General features: G+C 43.7%; 1 protein-coding gene across 6 annotated transcripts in view; it reads left to right on the top strand.

Annotated features, from left to right (window-relative positions):
• The window catches only part of FRMD4A (FERM domain containing 4A), a 666,577-nt gene that overhangs the window by 564,020 nt on the left and 86,204 nt on the right, over positions 1-16,353 (top strand). The window lies entirely within an intron of this gene.

Here is a 16,353-nt window from a genome sequence, read left to right as displayed (position 1 = left end):
ATACAAACTACTCCAAACTCATCCAGTCTGCCTTCTCTGGGCAAATACTTTTCCTTCCTGTCACTAAGGAAACGGAAGCTGTAAAATTATTTAAGGTAAGAAGACTAGGAGATTTCCAGGTGGCGCTAGTGGTAAAGAACCTGCCTGCCAATGCAAGAAACACAGGAGATGCGAGTTTGATCCCTGGGTTGGGAAGATCCCCTGGAGGAGGGCATAACAACCCACTCCAGTATTCTTGCCTGAAGAATTCCATGGACAGAGGAGACTGGTGGGCTACAGTCCATGGGGTCACAAAGAGTCAGACATGACTGAAGCGACTTAGCACATATAGAACAAGAAGACTAGGTCAGCTTACCCAGAGCAGATGAACAATAGGACTCTGACAGACCATTCTGGCCCTTCATTCTTTGGGATGCTGTGCTAATGGGAATGTGAAGGAGTGTCTCTCTTGAATCCTGAGGCTAATCTGAGTTTTCCCAAAGGTTTTCTTTTTTGTTTTTTTAGAAAGGGATGGGGGAACCTAAAAGAAGAGATCGTAGGTCAAAAAGAGGTGAAAAATAAAGAAGCATGAGAGGCTTGCCTGCCAATCCAGTAAATATTTTCTGGCATGTTAGAAGCGATCAGAAATCTGGAAGAAATAAGACCACTTGCCAAAAAAGAAAGGGAAGCTTAACAGAGTATATAGAGTCACGGTGAAGCCAAAACAGAATGTTTGAAGGGGACACAGGACTTGGATTTTCTCTGTTTTCATTTCTACACATTTTTCAGACCAGAACAAATTGAAAAATTATAATGGAAAAAATGTCTCTGAGGCGAAAGCTGTCATTCAGCTCCTCCAGGCAGAGAAGAAAATGGGGAGACAGTATGCGAATCAGACCCTGAGATACAGATTAAAAGTCTATCAAAACCACACTTGCTTTTGGTTTTGGAGGGAGAAAGCCGTATGAGTTCATTATGTCACTGCAGAATGCTTTCCAAGCTGCTTTATCCACGAGCAGGACTGAAATCCACGCTACACATCCGAGCTTATTGTAGTCTATCCGGTGGACATCTGCCCTTAGTCAGCTTCTCATTAAACTGATAGAGAAAAAGTGGCTCTGTGTTGAGGAGGATTTTCACTCAATTGATCAGTAAGTCAGTTAAGTTCTATGAAAAGATCCTGAGCCTGTGATGGAGGAATTCTTCCTTGGGGACAATTCAGAAGGAACCTGGCTGTTCCAGGGACAATTGTTCTGTGACTATTTTCAAAACCCCTCCAATTTCCTGCTGCAAGACATGATTTGGACTCTGCGTTCTTATTTTTTCTTTGTCTTTCTCAGTCACTGGGTCTGTACTTCTTCAAACACTCTTAACTTTCTGTTTCTTTTTTACCTCTTTCTCTTATAACCTTTATAAATTTCTGTGCTTTTTCTTGAATTTTCTCTTTACTCCTTTCTTCTTTTTATTTTTTAAACTTTTTAGTTTATATTGGAGTCTAGCTGTTTAACAACATTGTGAAAGTTTCAGGTAAATGGCAGAGTGACTCAGCCATACATGTACATGTATCCATTCTCCCCCAAACTCCCCTCCCATCCAGGCTGCCACATAACACTGAGCAGAGTTCAATGTGCTATACAGTAGGACCTTGTTGGTTATCCATTTTAGATATAGCAGTGTACACCTGCCTATCCCAGACTCTGTAACTCTCCCTTCCCCCCACTCTTTCCCAATGGCAACCTTAAGTTTGTTCTCTTCAGTCTGAGTCTGCCTCTGTTTTATAAATAAGTTCATTTGTACATTGACTGTCCCCTCTGTACCATCTGCTTGGCTATTTTTACTGCTTGCAAGAGCCACAAAGACTCCTAGATCCTTTAACCCAATCCTAGTAACAATATATGCATCTCTCACTTGCCCCACTGGTGGAGACCAAGGCCAGCTTGGACAACAGAGTCTACAGTGGAATTCATTAAAATCCCATGGCTGAACTCTTCTCTCCCTCTGAATGTTTTTTTTTTATTTTATTTTTATTTTATTTTTTTTCACTTAACTACAAGGTTAGCTTTTATTTTTTATTTTTTTCATTTATTTTTATTAGTTGGAGGCTAATTACTTCACAACATTGCAGTGGGTTTTGTCATACATTGACATGAATCAGCCATGGAGTTACATGTATTCCCCATCCCGATGCCCCCCTCCCATCTCCCTCTCCACCCGATTCCTCTGGGTCTTCCCAGTGCACCAGGCCCGAGCACTTGTCTCATGCATCCCATCTGGGCTGGTGATCTGTTTCACTATAGATAATATTCATGCTGTTCTCTCGAAACCTCCCACCCTCGCCTTCTCCCACAGAGTCCAAAAGTCTGTTCTGTACATCTGTGTCTCTTTTTCTGTTTTGCATATAGGGTTATCATTACCATCTTTCTAAATTCCATATATATGTGTTCGTATGCTGTAATGTTCTTTATCTTTCTGGCTTACTTCACTCTGTATAATGGGCTCCAGTTTCATCCATCTCATTAGAACTGGTTCAAATGAATTCTTTTTAACAGCTGAGTAATATTCCATGGTGTATATGTACCACAGCTTCCTTATCCATTCATCTGCTGATGGGCATCTAGGTTGCTTCCATGTCCTGGCTATTATAAACAGTGCTGCAATGAACATTGGGGTGCACGTGTCTCTTTCAGATCCGGTTTCCTCGGTGTGTATGCCCAGAAGTGGTATTGCTGGGTCATATGGCAGTTCTATTTCCAGTTTTTTAAGAAATCTCCACACTGTTCTCCATAGTGGCTGTACTAGTTTGCATTCCCACCAACAGTGTAAGAGGGTTCCCTTTTCTCCACACCCTCTCCAGCATTTATTGCTTGTAGACTTTTGGATAGCAGCCATCCTGACTGGTGTGTAATGGTACCTCATTGTGGTTTTGATTTGCATTTTTCTGATGATGAGTGATGTTGAGCATCTTTTCATGTGTTTGTTAGCCATCTGTATGTCTTCTTTGGAGAAATGTCTGTTTAGTTCTTTGGCCCATTTTTTGATTGGGTCATTTATTTTTCTGGAATTGAGCTTCAGGAGTTGCTTGTATATTTTTGAGATTTAATCCTTTGTCTGTTGCTTCATTTGCTATTATTTTCTCCCAATCTGAGGGCTGTCTTTTCACCTTACTTATAGTTTCCTTTGTTGTGCAAAAGCTTTTAAGTTTCATTAGGTCTCATTTGTTTATTTTTGCTTTTATTTACAATATTCTGGGAGGTGGGTCATAGAGGATCTTGCTTTGATTTATGTCGGAGAGTGTTTTGCCTATGTTCTCCTCTAGGAGTTTTATAGTTTCTGGTCTTACATTTAGATCTTTAATCCATTTTGAGTGTATTTTTGTGTATGGTGTTAGAAAGTGTTCTAGTTTCATTCTTTTACAAGTGGTTGACCAGCTTTCCCAGCACCACTTGTTAAAGAGGTTGTCTTTTTTCCATTGTATATCCTTGCCTCCTTTGTCGAAGATAATGTGTCCATAGGTTCGTGGATTTATCTCTGGGCTTTCTATTCTGTTCCAGTGATCTATATTTCTGTCTTTGTGCCAGTACCATACTGTCTTGATGACTGTGGCTTTGTAATAGAGTCTCAAGTCAGACAGGTTGATTCCTCCAGTTCCATTCTTCTTTCTCAAGATTACTTTGGCTATTTGAGGTTTTTTTGTATTTCCATACAAATTGTGAAATTATTTGTTCTAGTTCTGTGAAAAATACCGTTGGTAGCTTGATAGGGATTGCATTGAATCTATAGATTGCTTTGGGTAGAATAGTCATTTTGACAATATTGATTCTTCCAATCCATGAACACGGTATGTTTCTCCATCTGTTTGTGTCCTCTTTGATTTCTTTCATCAGTGTTTTATAGTTTTCTATGTATAGGTCTTTTGTTTCTTTAGGTAGATATACTCCTAAGTATTTTATTCTTTTTGTTGCAATGGTGAATGGTATTGTTTCCTTAACTTCTCTTTCTGTTTTCTCATTGTTAGTGTATAGGAATGCAAGGCATTTCTGTGTGTTAATTTTATATCCTGCAACTTTACTATATTCATTGATTAGCTCTAGTAATTTTCTGGTAGAGTCTTTAGGGTTTTCTATGTAGAGGATCATGTCATCTGCAAACAGCGAGAGTTTCACTTCTTCTTTTCCTATCTGGATTCCTTTTACTTCTTTTTCTGCTCTGATTGCTGTGGCCAAAACTTCCAAAACTGTGTTGAATAGTGGTGGTGAGAGTGGGCACCCTTGTCTTGTTCCTGATTTCAGGGGAAATGCTTTCAATTTTTTCACCATTGAGGGTGATGCTTGCTGTGGGTTTGTCATATATAGCTTTTATTATGTTGAGGTATGTTCCTTCTATTCCTGCTTTCTGGAGAGTTTTAATCATAAATGAGTGTTGAATTTTGTCAAAGGCTTTCTCTGCATCTATTGAGATAATCATATGGTTTTTATCTTTCAATTTGTTAATGTGGTGTATTACATTGATTGATTTGTGGATATTAAAGAATCCTTGCATTCCTGGGATAAAGCCCACTTGGTCATGGTATATGATCTTTTTAATATGTTGTTGGATTCTGTTTGCTAGAATTTTGTTAAGGATTTTTGCATCTATGTTCATCAGTGATATTGGCCTGTAGTTTTCTTTTTTTGTGGCATCTTTGTCTGGGTTTTGGAATTACGGTGATGGTGGCCTCATAGAATGAGTTTGGAAGTTTACCATCTTCTGCAATTTTCTGGAAGAGTTTGAGTAAGATAGGTGTTAGCTCTTCTCTAAATTTTTGGTAGAATTCAGCTGTGAAGCCATCTGGTCCTGGGCTTTTGTTTGCTGGAAGATTTCTGATTACAGTTTTGATTTCCTTGCTTGTGATGGGTCTGTTAAGATCTTCTATTTCTTCCTGGTTCAGTTTTGGAAAGTTATGCTTTTCTAAGAATTTGTCCATTTCTTCCAAGTTGTCCATTTTATTGGCATAGAGCTGCTGGTAGTAGTCTCTTATGATCCTTTGTATTTCAGTGTTGTCTGTTGTGATCTCTCCATTTTCATTTCTAATTTTGTTAATTTGGTTCTTCTCTCTTTGTTTCTTAATGAGTCTTGCTAATGGTTTGTGAATTTTGTTTATTTTTTCAAAAAACCCAGCTTTTAGCTTTGTTGATTTTTGCTATGGTCTCTAGTTTCTTTTGCATTTATTTCTGGCCTAATTTTTAAGATTTCTTTCCTTCTACTAACCCTGGGGTTCTTCATTTCTTCCTTCTCTAATTGCTTTAGGTGTAGAGTTAGGTTATTTATTTGGCTTTTTTCTTGTTTCTTGATGTAAGCCTGTAATGCTATAAACCTTCCCCTTAGCACTGCTTTTACAGTGTCCCATAGATTTTGGGTTGTTGTGTTTTCATTTTCATTCATTTCTATGCATATTTTTATTTCTTTTTTGATTTCTTCTATGATTTGTTGTTATTCAGAAGTGTATTATTTAGCCTCCATATGTTTGAATTTTTAACAATTGTTTTCCTGTAATTGAGATCTAATCTTACTGCACTGTGGTCAGAAAAGATGACTGGAATGATTTCAGTTTTTTTGAATTTTCCAAGACCAGATTTATGGCCCAGGATGTGATCTATTCTGGAGAATGTTCCGTGTGCACTTGAGAAAAAGGTGAAGTTGATTGTTTTGGGGTGAAATGTCCTATAGATATCAGTTAGGTCTAGCTGGTCCATTGTGTCATTTAAGGTTTGTGTTTCCTTGTTAATTTTTTGTTTAGTTGATCTATCCATAGTTGTGAGTGGGGTATTAAAGTCTCCCACTATTGTGTTACTATTAATTTCCTCTTTCATACTCATTAGCGTTTGCCGTACATATTGCGGTGCTCCTGTTTATATTGTTATATATTTATATTTATAATTGTTATATCTTCTTCTTGGATTGATTCTTTGATCATTATGTAGTGTCCTTCTTTGTCTCTTTTCACATCCTTTATTTGAAAGTCTATTTTATCTGATATGAGTATTGCGACTCCTGCTTTCTTTTGGTCTCCGTTTGCATGAAATATTTTTTTCCAGCCCTTCACTTTTAGTCTGTATGTGTCTCTTGTTTTGAGGTGGGTCTCTTGTAGACAGCATATATAGGGGTCTTGTTTTTGTATCCATTCAGCCAATCTTTGTCTTTTGGTTGGGGCATTCAACCCATTTACATTTAAGGTAATTATTGATAGGTGTGGTCCCATTGCCATTTACTTTGTTGTTTTGGGTTCATGTTTATACAGCCTTTCTGCATTTCCTGTCTAGAGAAGATCTTTTAGCATTTGTTGAAGAACTGGTTTGGTGGTGCTGAATTCTCAGCTTTTGCTTGTCTGTAAAGCTTTTGAATTCTCCTTCATATCTGAATGAGATCCTTGCTGGGTACAGTAATCTAGGTTGTAGGTTATTCTCTTTCATTACTTTCAGTACGTCCTGCCATTCCCTTCTGGCCTGGAGGGTTTTTATTGATAGATCAGCTGTTATCCTTATGGGAATCCCTTTGTGTGTTATTTGTTGTTTCTCCCTTGCTGCTTTTAATATTTGTTCTTTGTGTTTGATCTTTGTTAATTTGATTAATATGTGTCTTGGGGTGTTTCGCCTTGGGTTTATCCTGTTTGGGACTCTCTGGGTTTCTTGGACTTGAGTGGCTATTTCCTTCCCCATTTTAGGGAAGTTTTCAGCTATTATCTCCTTGAGTATTTTCTCATGGCCTTTCTTCTTGTCTTCTTCTGGGACTCCTATGATTCAAATGTTGGGGCGTTTCACATTGTCCCAGAGGTCCCTGAGGTTGTCCTCATTTCTTTTGATTCTTTTTTCTTTTTTCCTCTCTGCTTCATTTATTTTCACCATTTTATCTTCTACCTCACTTATCCTGTCTTCTGTCTCCATTATTCTACTCTTGGTTCCCTCCAGAGTGTTTTTGATCTCATTTATTGCATTATTCATTTTTAATTGACTCTTTTTTATTTCTTCTAGGTCTTTATTGAACATTTCTTGCATCTTCTCAATCTTTGTCTCCAGCCTATTTATCTGTAACTCCATTTTGTTTTCAAGATTTTGGATCATTTTTATTATCATTATTCTAAATTCTTTTTCAGGTAGATTCCCTATCTCCTCCTCTTTTGTTTGACTTGGTGGGCATTTTTCATGTTCCTTTACCTGTTGGGTATTTCTTTGCCTTTTCATCTTGTTTAGATTGCTGTGTCTGGAGTGGGCTTTCTGTATTCTGGAGGTCTGTGGTTCCTTTTTATTGTGGAGATTTTACCTAGTGGGTGGGGTTGGATGATTGGCTTCTCAAGGTTTCCTGGTTAGGGAAGCTTGTGTTGGTGTTCTGGTGCGTGGAACTAGATTTCTCTCTGGAGTGCAATGGAGTGCCCAGTAATGAGTTTTGAGATGGGTCTATGTGTTAGGTGTGACCTTGGGCAGCCTGTATGTTGACGTTCAGGGCTATGTTCCTGCGTTGCTGGAGAATTTGCGTGGTATGTCTTGCTCTAAAACTTATTGGCTCTTGGGTGGTGGTTGGTTTCAGTGTAGGTAAGGAGGCTTTTGGATGGTCTCTTATTACTTAAAGTTCCATGTAGTCAGGAGATTTTTGGTGTTCTCAGGTTTTGGGCTTAATTCTCCTGCCTCTGGATTTCAGTTTTATTCTTCCAGTAGTCTCAAGACTTCTCCAACTATACAACACTGATAATAAAACTTCTAGGTTAATGGCAAAAAGATTCTCCCCCGTGAGGGACACCCAGAGAGGTTCACAGAGTTACATGAAGAAGAGGAGAGGGAGGAGGGAGATAGAGATGAGCAGGAGGAGAAAAAGGGGGACTCAAGAGGAGAGAGACAGAGCTACGCAGTTGTCTGTTCCCAGAGTGTTCTCCGTAGCCCAGACACCCACAAAGGTTCACAGAATTGGATTGGGAAGAGAAGGGGAAAGGAGGAAATAGAGGTGTTCTGAGGTAGAAAACAGAGAGTCAAGATTGGGAGAGAGTAATCAACACACTCCTGAATAAAAATGGGAACTGAATATTGGATTCTTAAATGTCCACAATTTATATCATATAATACTGAAAAACAAAGATTAAAAATCTAGAGTAGAGGTTAGACTCTTAAAAATACAATATTAAAAACAAAAACAAAAACACACAAAAAAATTTAGAAATATATATGAAGCTTGGTTTAAAAATAGGGCTTCTCTTTTTTTTTTTGGTAAGGTTATAGTGTAATGAAAATGAAAATTAAGGAGTAGTAGAGGAGTAATAGAGGACTTTAAAAGGAAATAAGAGAAAAAGAAAAAGAAAATAGAAGAGAAAAAGAAAAAAAAAAAACAAGAAAAAAAATTTTTTCCTAATTAAAAAAATCGTAAAAATCTATGAAAATGAAAGTTAAGGAGTAATGGGGGAGTAATAGGGAATTTTAAAAGAAAATAACAGAGAGAAAAAAGAAAAAAAAATTTTTTTTTCTTACTTAAAAGAAAAAAAAAGTAAAACTATATCTAGGAATTTCTCTGGAGGTGCTGCGGTCAATGTGGGTTCGGTTCAGTTTCAGATAGCTCCTCGTTCCTGCTTACACTTCTGGACATCTACAGGCCCCTTCCGGTGTAGTCAGTGTTATCTACAGGGATTTTAATCTGTTGCACTGGTCCCTTCTGAAGCGGTTCCCTTTGTTTATTTGGCTTCTGTTTGCCAGTCTCTTCAGTGCCTAATTTCTGCCCTGACACAGGCGGGCGGAGGTGGTCTCTTGTTCAGGTTGCTAGTTCCGTCGCGCTGCTGTGAGGGGCTGACGCTGCTTTCTCCATCTGCGCTGCTCAGGCTCCCGGCTGTTCTATATGGAGCGTGCCCTGCGCTGCGCGTGGTTCCAGCCCTCGGGTGTTCCACAAAAGCGCGGAAGGAAAAGCTGCGCCTGCTTTTTGTGCCTTCCCCGTCAGAGCGGCTCAGGCAGCCAGAAGCTTGACGGGCGCACTCTCCCCGGGTGCGGCGCGCCTTCTCCCCTCCGCCGTCCCCGTCTCAGTTTCCGCCCGCGCCAGTCGGGTGCCTGCGCCTTCTGCCCTCCGCGTCCCCAGCCCCAGTCCCTGCCCGCGCCGGTCGGGTGCCTACGCCCTGTGTCTCGCCGCGACCCTCCCAGCGGACGTCGATCATCCAGAATCTCAGGAGGTCTTTGATTAGAAACTGGAGGCCTGTTTGCAGTGCGGTAGGGGATGCGGTCCTTGGGGCTGAGCCTGCCCTTTTCCCCTTCCCCCTGCCTTCTGCCTCCAGCGGGCCTGGGCCGGTCCGCAGCCTGAGAGCTCTTCTCTGGACTTGCTCGGTCCCTTTGTTCTGCGAAAGGCCAGCAGTGTGTTCAGGCCAGTTAATTATCTCTCTCTCTCTTGCTATCCCACAGTTTAAGTTGGTGACTCACAAAAGCTCCCTCCGATTGTCCTCAGGGCACTCAGGCCCGGTCCTTACCCTAAGCAATGCCGCCGGCTCCTCTCCGTTCTGCCCCCACTTGCTGGTGGCGGATGCGGGCGTCTGGGGTACTTTTCTGCTGGGAGTTGCTTTTAGGCACATAATCTGTGGGTTTTATTTATTGTTCCCCTCCCAGTCAGGTTGCCCTCCGAGATTCAAAATCTTCCCCCAGACCTGCCAGTGCGAGGGTTTCCTGGTGTTTGGAAACTTCTCTTTTAAGACTCCCTTCCTGGGACGGATCTCCGTCCTTAGCTCTTTTGTCTCTCTTTTTATCTTTTATATTTTTTCCTACCTCCTTTTGAAGACAATGAGTTGCTTTTCTGGGCACCTGATGACCTCAGCTAGCGATCAGAAGTTGTTTTGTGAAGTTTGCTCTGTGTTCAATTATTCTTTTGATGAATTTGTAGGAGAGAAAGTGGTCTCCCTGTCCTATTCCTCCGCCATCTTGGCTCCTCCCTCTCTGAATGTTTTTGAAAAATGTGCTAACTAGTATTGGTATGTGTTCAGTTCGATTTATTAATATGTTTAAGCTTGCTTTGTTTCTCTAATTGAGGTGCTAATGAAGTTTTTAGATGTAGTGAGGTAGCCTTGATATTTGTGAAACATACAAAATGCAGCACAGGGGTTCAATAAATTGTAACTATTCCTGTAAGACTCCAAAAGAGACTTCAAAATAATGAAAAGTGGGAAGCAAAATGTGTGAATAATCACCCTTTGAATGAGAGAATTTACTCTCATTGGTTGAATTTATGCAGGTCAGTGAATTAAAAATGTTAACAAGTGAATGTATTCAGAATATTGACTGTATTCAAACTGAGTTGTTACTGAAAATGTTGCATGCTTCTGTGTCCCCTAAGGAAGCATTTGGGATTCTCAAGTCTATCACTAACTGAGGGACAACCAGGCCATAGAGTCACTATTCATTCATTTCTTCATTCCTTCAGAAATGTGTTTTGCATACCCTCTATGCACCAAGCAGGCCACAGGGTGCTGAGATAAGACACACATCAGGTCTTCAGGTCCTGCCAGGCTGTTAGATAGAGAGGTGTAGTAATTGCACCTTACAGATAAGACAGGTCTATGTGAGGGTTGATGGTGAATTGGCTGGGCTTACGGAGAAGGAGCTGTGTTTTATGGTGGTGACAGAGGTATTGAAGATGGACCAGTGGGGTGAGGAGACACACAGGTGTGCATGAAAGCACCATGAAGGAGAGGAGCATGGTGTGATGGAGAGGCACACGGCGCCTCTGGGGCTGGAACATAGTGGGAGAGGAGGCTGATGGGGCTCCCACATCCGGAATCCTGAGGATTTGCTAGGAAGATTTCCTCTTTGAGGCAGCAGGAGCCTCTGAAGCAGACAAGTGGCCATTTTTGACTTCCATAGCCAGAGGAGCATCATTCTGACAGTTGGTGGAGGATAAGTGGAGTGATACAGGATAATACTTGCAGACTGAGACATCATTACACTAATGTAGGTGTGAGCTGGTGGGGGCTTGGGGGTGGCTGTCTGTGCTGGGGATGGAGAAGGGGAATTGGAAGAGGGATGTTTAGAAGGTAATGTGACTGATCAATGGCAAGGGGTGAGAGGATGGCAGTCAGAGAAGGAGGAGAACCTAGAACAACTCCCAGGCTTCTTGATCAACCAGATCCTGGGATATGAGAGAAGGAGAGAGAAGAGCAGTTTAGGACACACCATGTCTTAGGCTGATGGGGCATTTAGGTAGCCTTGGCAGATAGGCAGTGGGTTTTCAGTTGGAGCTCAACAGTATCAATTTCCAAATCATAACTGAACAGAGAGAGGAGCGGGAGATGTACTCAGCACACAGAAAAAATTACAGTAGCCGTAAATGAATTTCAGTTCCCCATTGTGACATTCCCTGTGAGGCTGAAGGGCAGGCTGGGGACTGGGACACCCTGACCTTGCTATAACTTGGGGAGCCCTCTTTAGGAAGTGAATGTGCAATTGGAATACAAAATTAAGAATGGGCTTTTGAAAAGCCCATGAGGAGAAGAGAGCAGAAATTTTATTAGCCCAAGGGGTATCCACCTCTACTGAGACCTGCCGTGGGCCCTAAAGACTTAGCCTGAGCTGTAGAGAAGCGGTCCCAGCTGCAGGGAACACGAGGCAGGGCGCCTGTCCCTTTTGCTCACAGCCAGCACCTCACCATCATAAAAAGGCCATCTCTCTTCCATGTAGGGCTTCCCTGGTGGCTCAGATGGTAAAGCATCTGCCTGCAGTGTGGGAGACCTGGGTTCGATCCCTGGGCTGGAAAGATCCCCTGGAGAAGGCAATGGCAACCCACTCCGGTATTCTTGCCTAGAAAATTCCATGGACGGAGGAACCTGGTAGGCTACAGTCCATGGGATCGCAAAGAGTGGGACACGACTGAGCAACTTCACTTTCACTTTCTTTTCTTCCATGTAAGGCACCTGAGAGCTTCTGAATGCACAGAGCGTACTCCCTGGCTCCAGACCTGTGAATCTAAAGAGACGCAGGCATGTGATAGAGACCACTGGTGCACATTTACATATGCGTGCCCCAAATCTGTCTTCAGCTAAAGATGGGAAACTCACATGAAACTGTCCGAATGGAGAGAGGCCCCAGTCTCCCCTGATCCCCCCCTCTCTCATCTCTGACCCAGCCGCTGAATGTCTAGAAAGCCTCACAGTCAATTCTGCCTTGGTGGCCAGAGTTGAGGATCACCCCAGAGGCCAGCAGTTCGTCCTTTCTGAACTCAGACTCAAGGAGGATCAGCCACACATCCTCTGCACCTGGGGAGCTGGCCACAGGGCTCAAGTTCAGGCCGGCTCTGAATGAAGGATGGCCCTCCAGGCAGCAATCGCACCCTGGCAAAGGGGGCCAGGCAGAGCTCGCCACCTGAGACCCCTGCAGCGCTCAGGAAATGGGGAGTGGCACCCAGTTCTGGGCACCTGAAAGCCCTTTTGTAGCAACAGTTGCCCCTCCAGCCCAGGCAGGAGTCTTCCTGACACTCTGACCCAGTTACAGCAGCTAGGCCCTATGGCACCGAGACAGTGGGAGTCAGCTTTCAAGTAGGGGCAGGACCAGGGTGAGCCGCACCTTTGCCTTCAGAGGAGCTGGAGGCATCTCTTGGCGTCCTTGGCTGCAGTAGCATCAGCAGATCATGCACACAGCCAGAAACAGGCCCTCAGTAGTCTCCTGTGAGAATGCACTCAGGTGCCTCCGTAGGGGCCCCGAGAAGAAGCAGGTAGCTAATGACTGTCCCAAAGTGGACAGCACCACAGCTGTTCCAGCTTCTCTGGGGGTTGGGGCTACTAGTTTGCCACTTTGGTTGCAGTCTTCCCTAAATGGCTTAATCCTTACTCTGAAGCCCTGGGGGCTTTGGGGGAGATGGAGTAAAGCTCGGGGTCCCTCGTCGGTGGAGCAGGGAGAGCATTCTAGGCCCCTCCCAATCACTCGCCCCTATCTATTACCTGGATCTTCTAAACAGATGGGCATCTGGCCTCGCAGAGCACAGCCCAAAATGCAAGCTGCTGATGTTAGGGGAAAAAAATAGCTTCTTTGCCCTCAGGGCACACGTGTCAGGAATAGCAAGGCACGTGTAGATGTCCCAAGAGGGTGTTTTGGCTCTTGAGTATATTCAGAAGCTCAGAACTATTTCAGAATGATGTGCGCAAGAATAGCCCCCCAAATGCCTAAAAAGCCGACACATAGGACTAAAAACAAAATAACCCAGGCTCCCATCTATACTAGAATAGTGGCCCTTGCTTACATAGATGACTTTTTTTTTTTTTTTTGGCTTCATGGGGTCTTATTTGTGGCATGTGGGATCTAGTTCCCTGACCAGGGATCAAATCCAGGCCCCCTGAATTGTGGGCTGAGTCTTAGCCACTGGACCACCAGGGAAGTCCCAAGATGAGTTCTTTTAAAATGAACAGATGGAATCCCAAACAGTGTCTGAGGATAGGTTGTAGAATTGTTTATAAGTCATTAAATATCCCCCCGCCATCAACTCTCATTGAATCCTGTTGTTTCTCTCCTTCACCCACTGATGTTTTCCCTCTCACTCAGCCTGCTTCCCCACTCCTGCACGCTTGTTCATACAATGCCAAACATGCCTCTCTTCTTTACCATGATTGTGGGGTGATCATTTTAGGCACTGTCAATGAGGGAGGTTTCAGAGAACAAGAGTGGCAGTATTTTCATGTCTAAATGTCTGGGTTTAGTAGTGGTCTCAGAAGTGCAGAGAGGATTACGTTGGTGAAAAAAGAAAAAATGTTGCAGCTGCATAGATCATTTCCCCTTCTTTCTCCTGGGTGCCACATTCCCTTTGAGCGCATGCTGCTGCTGCTTCTGCTGCGTCGCTTCTGTCGTATCCGACTCTGTGCGACCCCATAGACGGCAGCCCACCAGGCTCCCCCGTCCCTGGGATTCTCCAGGCAAGAACACTGGAGTGGGTTACCACTTCCTTCTCCAGAGCACATGTCTACATGTGTAGAAATGGAACTTTTCACAGGTGAGAGGTCCTTCATTCCACCAGGTACCCGTCCTGTTGAGCTTCCCTGGTGGCTCAGTGGTGACGAATCCATCTGCCAATGCAGGAGACACAGGTTTGATCCCTGAATCGGGCAGATCCCCTGGAGGAGGGCATGGCAACCCACTGCAATATTCTTGCCTGGAGAATCCCATGGACAGAGAAGCCTGGGGGACTACAGTCCATGGGGTCTCAAAGAGACGGACATGACTTAGCGACTAAACAACAACTGTCTGGTTGACTTCAGGGACTCATGAAACATTATCAGTTGAACTTGTCAGTTCAAGCGCACTTGGACACTTGAAGTAAAATATCAAGCTTCATCTTGGGTTATATTTATGGCCAAGGAAAGATGCACAGGCATCAAACAAGAGTAAATGCCACTACATACAGTGACCGTCAGTGGGGACACGCCACAAATCAGCTGGCATGTCAGTCTCAGGCAGCTGTGTTGGTACAAGCGAGAGTGTTTCTACTTCGCTGCGAACATTTGAATGAAAATTAAATGATCTATACTGAAAAAACACTGTTTATTAACTCCCATGGAACCAGGATCACATGGGGCAGAGATAAATAAGGCTGGGTGAAGTCAGTAACAAAGGGCTCCCTCTTTTAGAGGAGGACCTTGCACTCCTTAGATCAGAGCCTGAAAAATTCTGAAAGCTCTGATCTCTGGGACAATCTGCCTCTTCTTGGGAGCACCGGGACCAAAGGTTTCAGGTGATTCACTTCTCCCGCACTCAAGAATCAGTTCCCACCAGCACCAAGCTGAGCTGTGTGCTCTGTCCTCTGGCTATAGTCTGCACTCCCCGGTCCTGTGGAGAGCCCAGCCATTGAATCATCAGAAAACATTATCATTTACAACAGAAAACACTTTCTGAGTGGGGCGCCAGGAAGAGTCAGAATAAAGATCCGTCCATCAGGCTTTATCAGGCGCTATATGCATTTAAAAAAAGAACAGTGTGAAACACTTGACTCCAAAGAAACCTTAGAAAGAATATTCAATATCTGCAAATCATCACTGATAGCTGCAGCCCACTCACCAGCCCATATTTAATGAAATCTCTCCGTGGGGGGAGGATGACAGTGCTGCTCCTTGTTACGTATTCAGCAGACAGCATTTACTTATTTATTTGATGTGCAATTAGGGGCACTCTTATGTTCACTTAGATGCTCAGTTAGGAGCCTAGAGGGCTCCCCTCTGAGACATTAGGAGAAGGAACCAGAGTAAATGGTCTACCCCTTCCCCCCAGAGCAGCCAATGCAGCTTTCTATGGTTCCTCCGAGCATTTCGGAATCAGGAGCATTAGCTCAGAGAACTGATGCATTGCTTGTCACTGCCCCAGATTAGTAAGGATTTTTGAACTAGATGAAACGATGAGACAGGAAGAGAAAATAATATTTACAGGAAATATTCCATCAACTGTGAGCCAGCTCCCAGCTCACAGTCAGCCAGCCTGCTGAATTATTCAACGCGATAAGCACGCCTTTAAGTGCTTTGCCGACTTATTTTTCAGCTTCTGTTTGGACGCACTTGACTCATCCTTGGGCCGCTGAGCTCTCTGCCTTGGCAGGCCCTGGGCGGGTGCCTCCCTCATCCCGTTATCTGTATTCCCCTGGGAGACTGCACCCTGGGCTCCCCGGGGAGGAAGAGCTCCACAGAGTATGTTCAGCATTCCAAGCATTTTGCAGCCTTTGCTTTTTCAGTATCTGATCAAAGGGCTCCTTTGTTGCCTCCTTCAGATCTCACTTAGCACTGAGTGGACCAGGAAGTGTTCAGTGCCTGTGGGTGACAGGCCCTGGCCACAGGTCACCAAGGGGAGCCGGCCTCAAAGCTGAGGAGTGGGCCTGCTGGAGGGATGCTGGGGTGCATGGAGGAAGTGGGGGCAGAGAGTCACCAGCATCTGCCATCTTTAAATAACTCCCCAGGAAAGGAAAAAAGCAGTTGTATTCTAGGAAGATTGAGATGCTCTTCTCAAAGCATCAGTAGTGCATACGTGTATGTGCATAGTCGTATCTGACTCTTTGCAACCCCATGAACTATAGCCCCCCAGGCTCCTCTGTTCATGGAATTTTCCAGGCAAGAATACTGGATTGGGTTGCTTTCTCCTGCAGGGTATCTTCCCGACCCAGGGATCGAACCCGAGTCTCCTGTATCTCCTGTATTGGCAGGCAGATTCTTTACCACTGTACCACCTGAGAAGACATCCTCTTCTCAAAGCGTGTGCATTAAGCATAGCTGAGTTCTCTCCCTTTGGAACAGGAATCCCAGTCTCTCCTCTCATCCAAGAATTTCAGTCCCCTGAATGTGCTGAGCTGGAGCTTCGGAACTCCAGTAGAAAGTGTTGAATATGAAATCTTTTAGTAAAATGGTCCCCGAGGCAGAAATACCAA

Source organism: Dama dama, chromosome 23, assembly GCF_033118175.1.
Source record: "Dama dama isolate Ldn47 chromosome 23, ASM3311817v1, whole genome shotgun sequence".
Taxonomy (NCBI): domain Eukaryota; kingdom Metazoa; phylum Chordata; class Mammalia; order Artiodactyla; family Cervidae; genus Dama; species Dama dama.
This window is presented reverse-complemented; position numbering and strand designations above follow the sequence as displayed.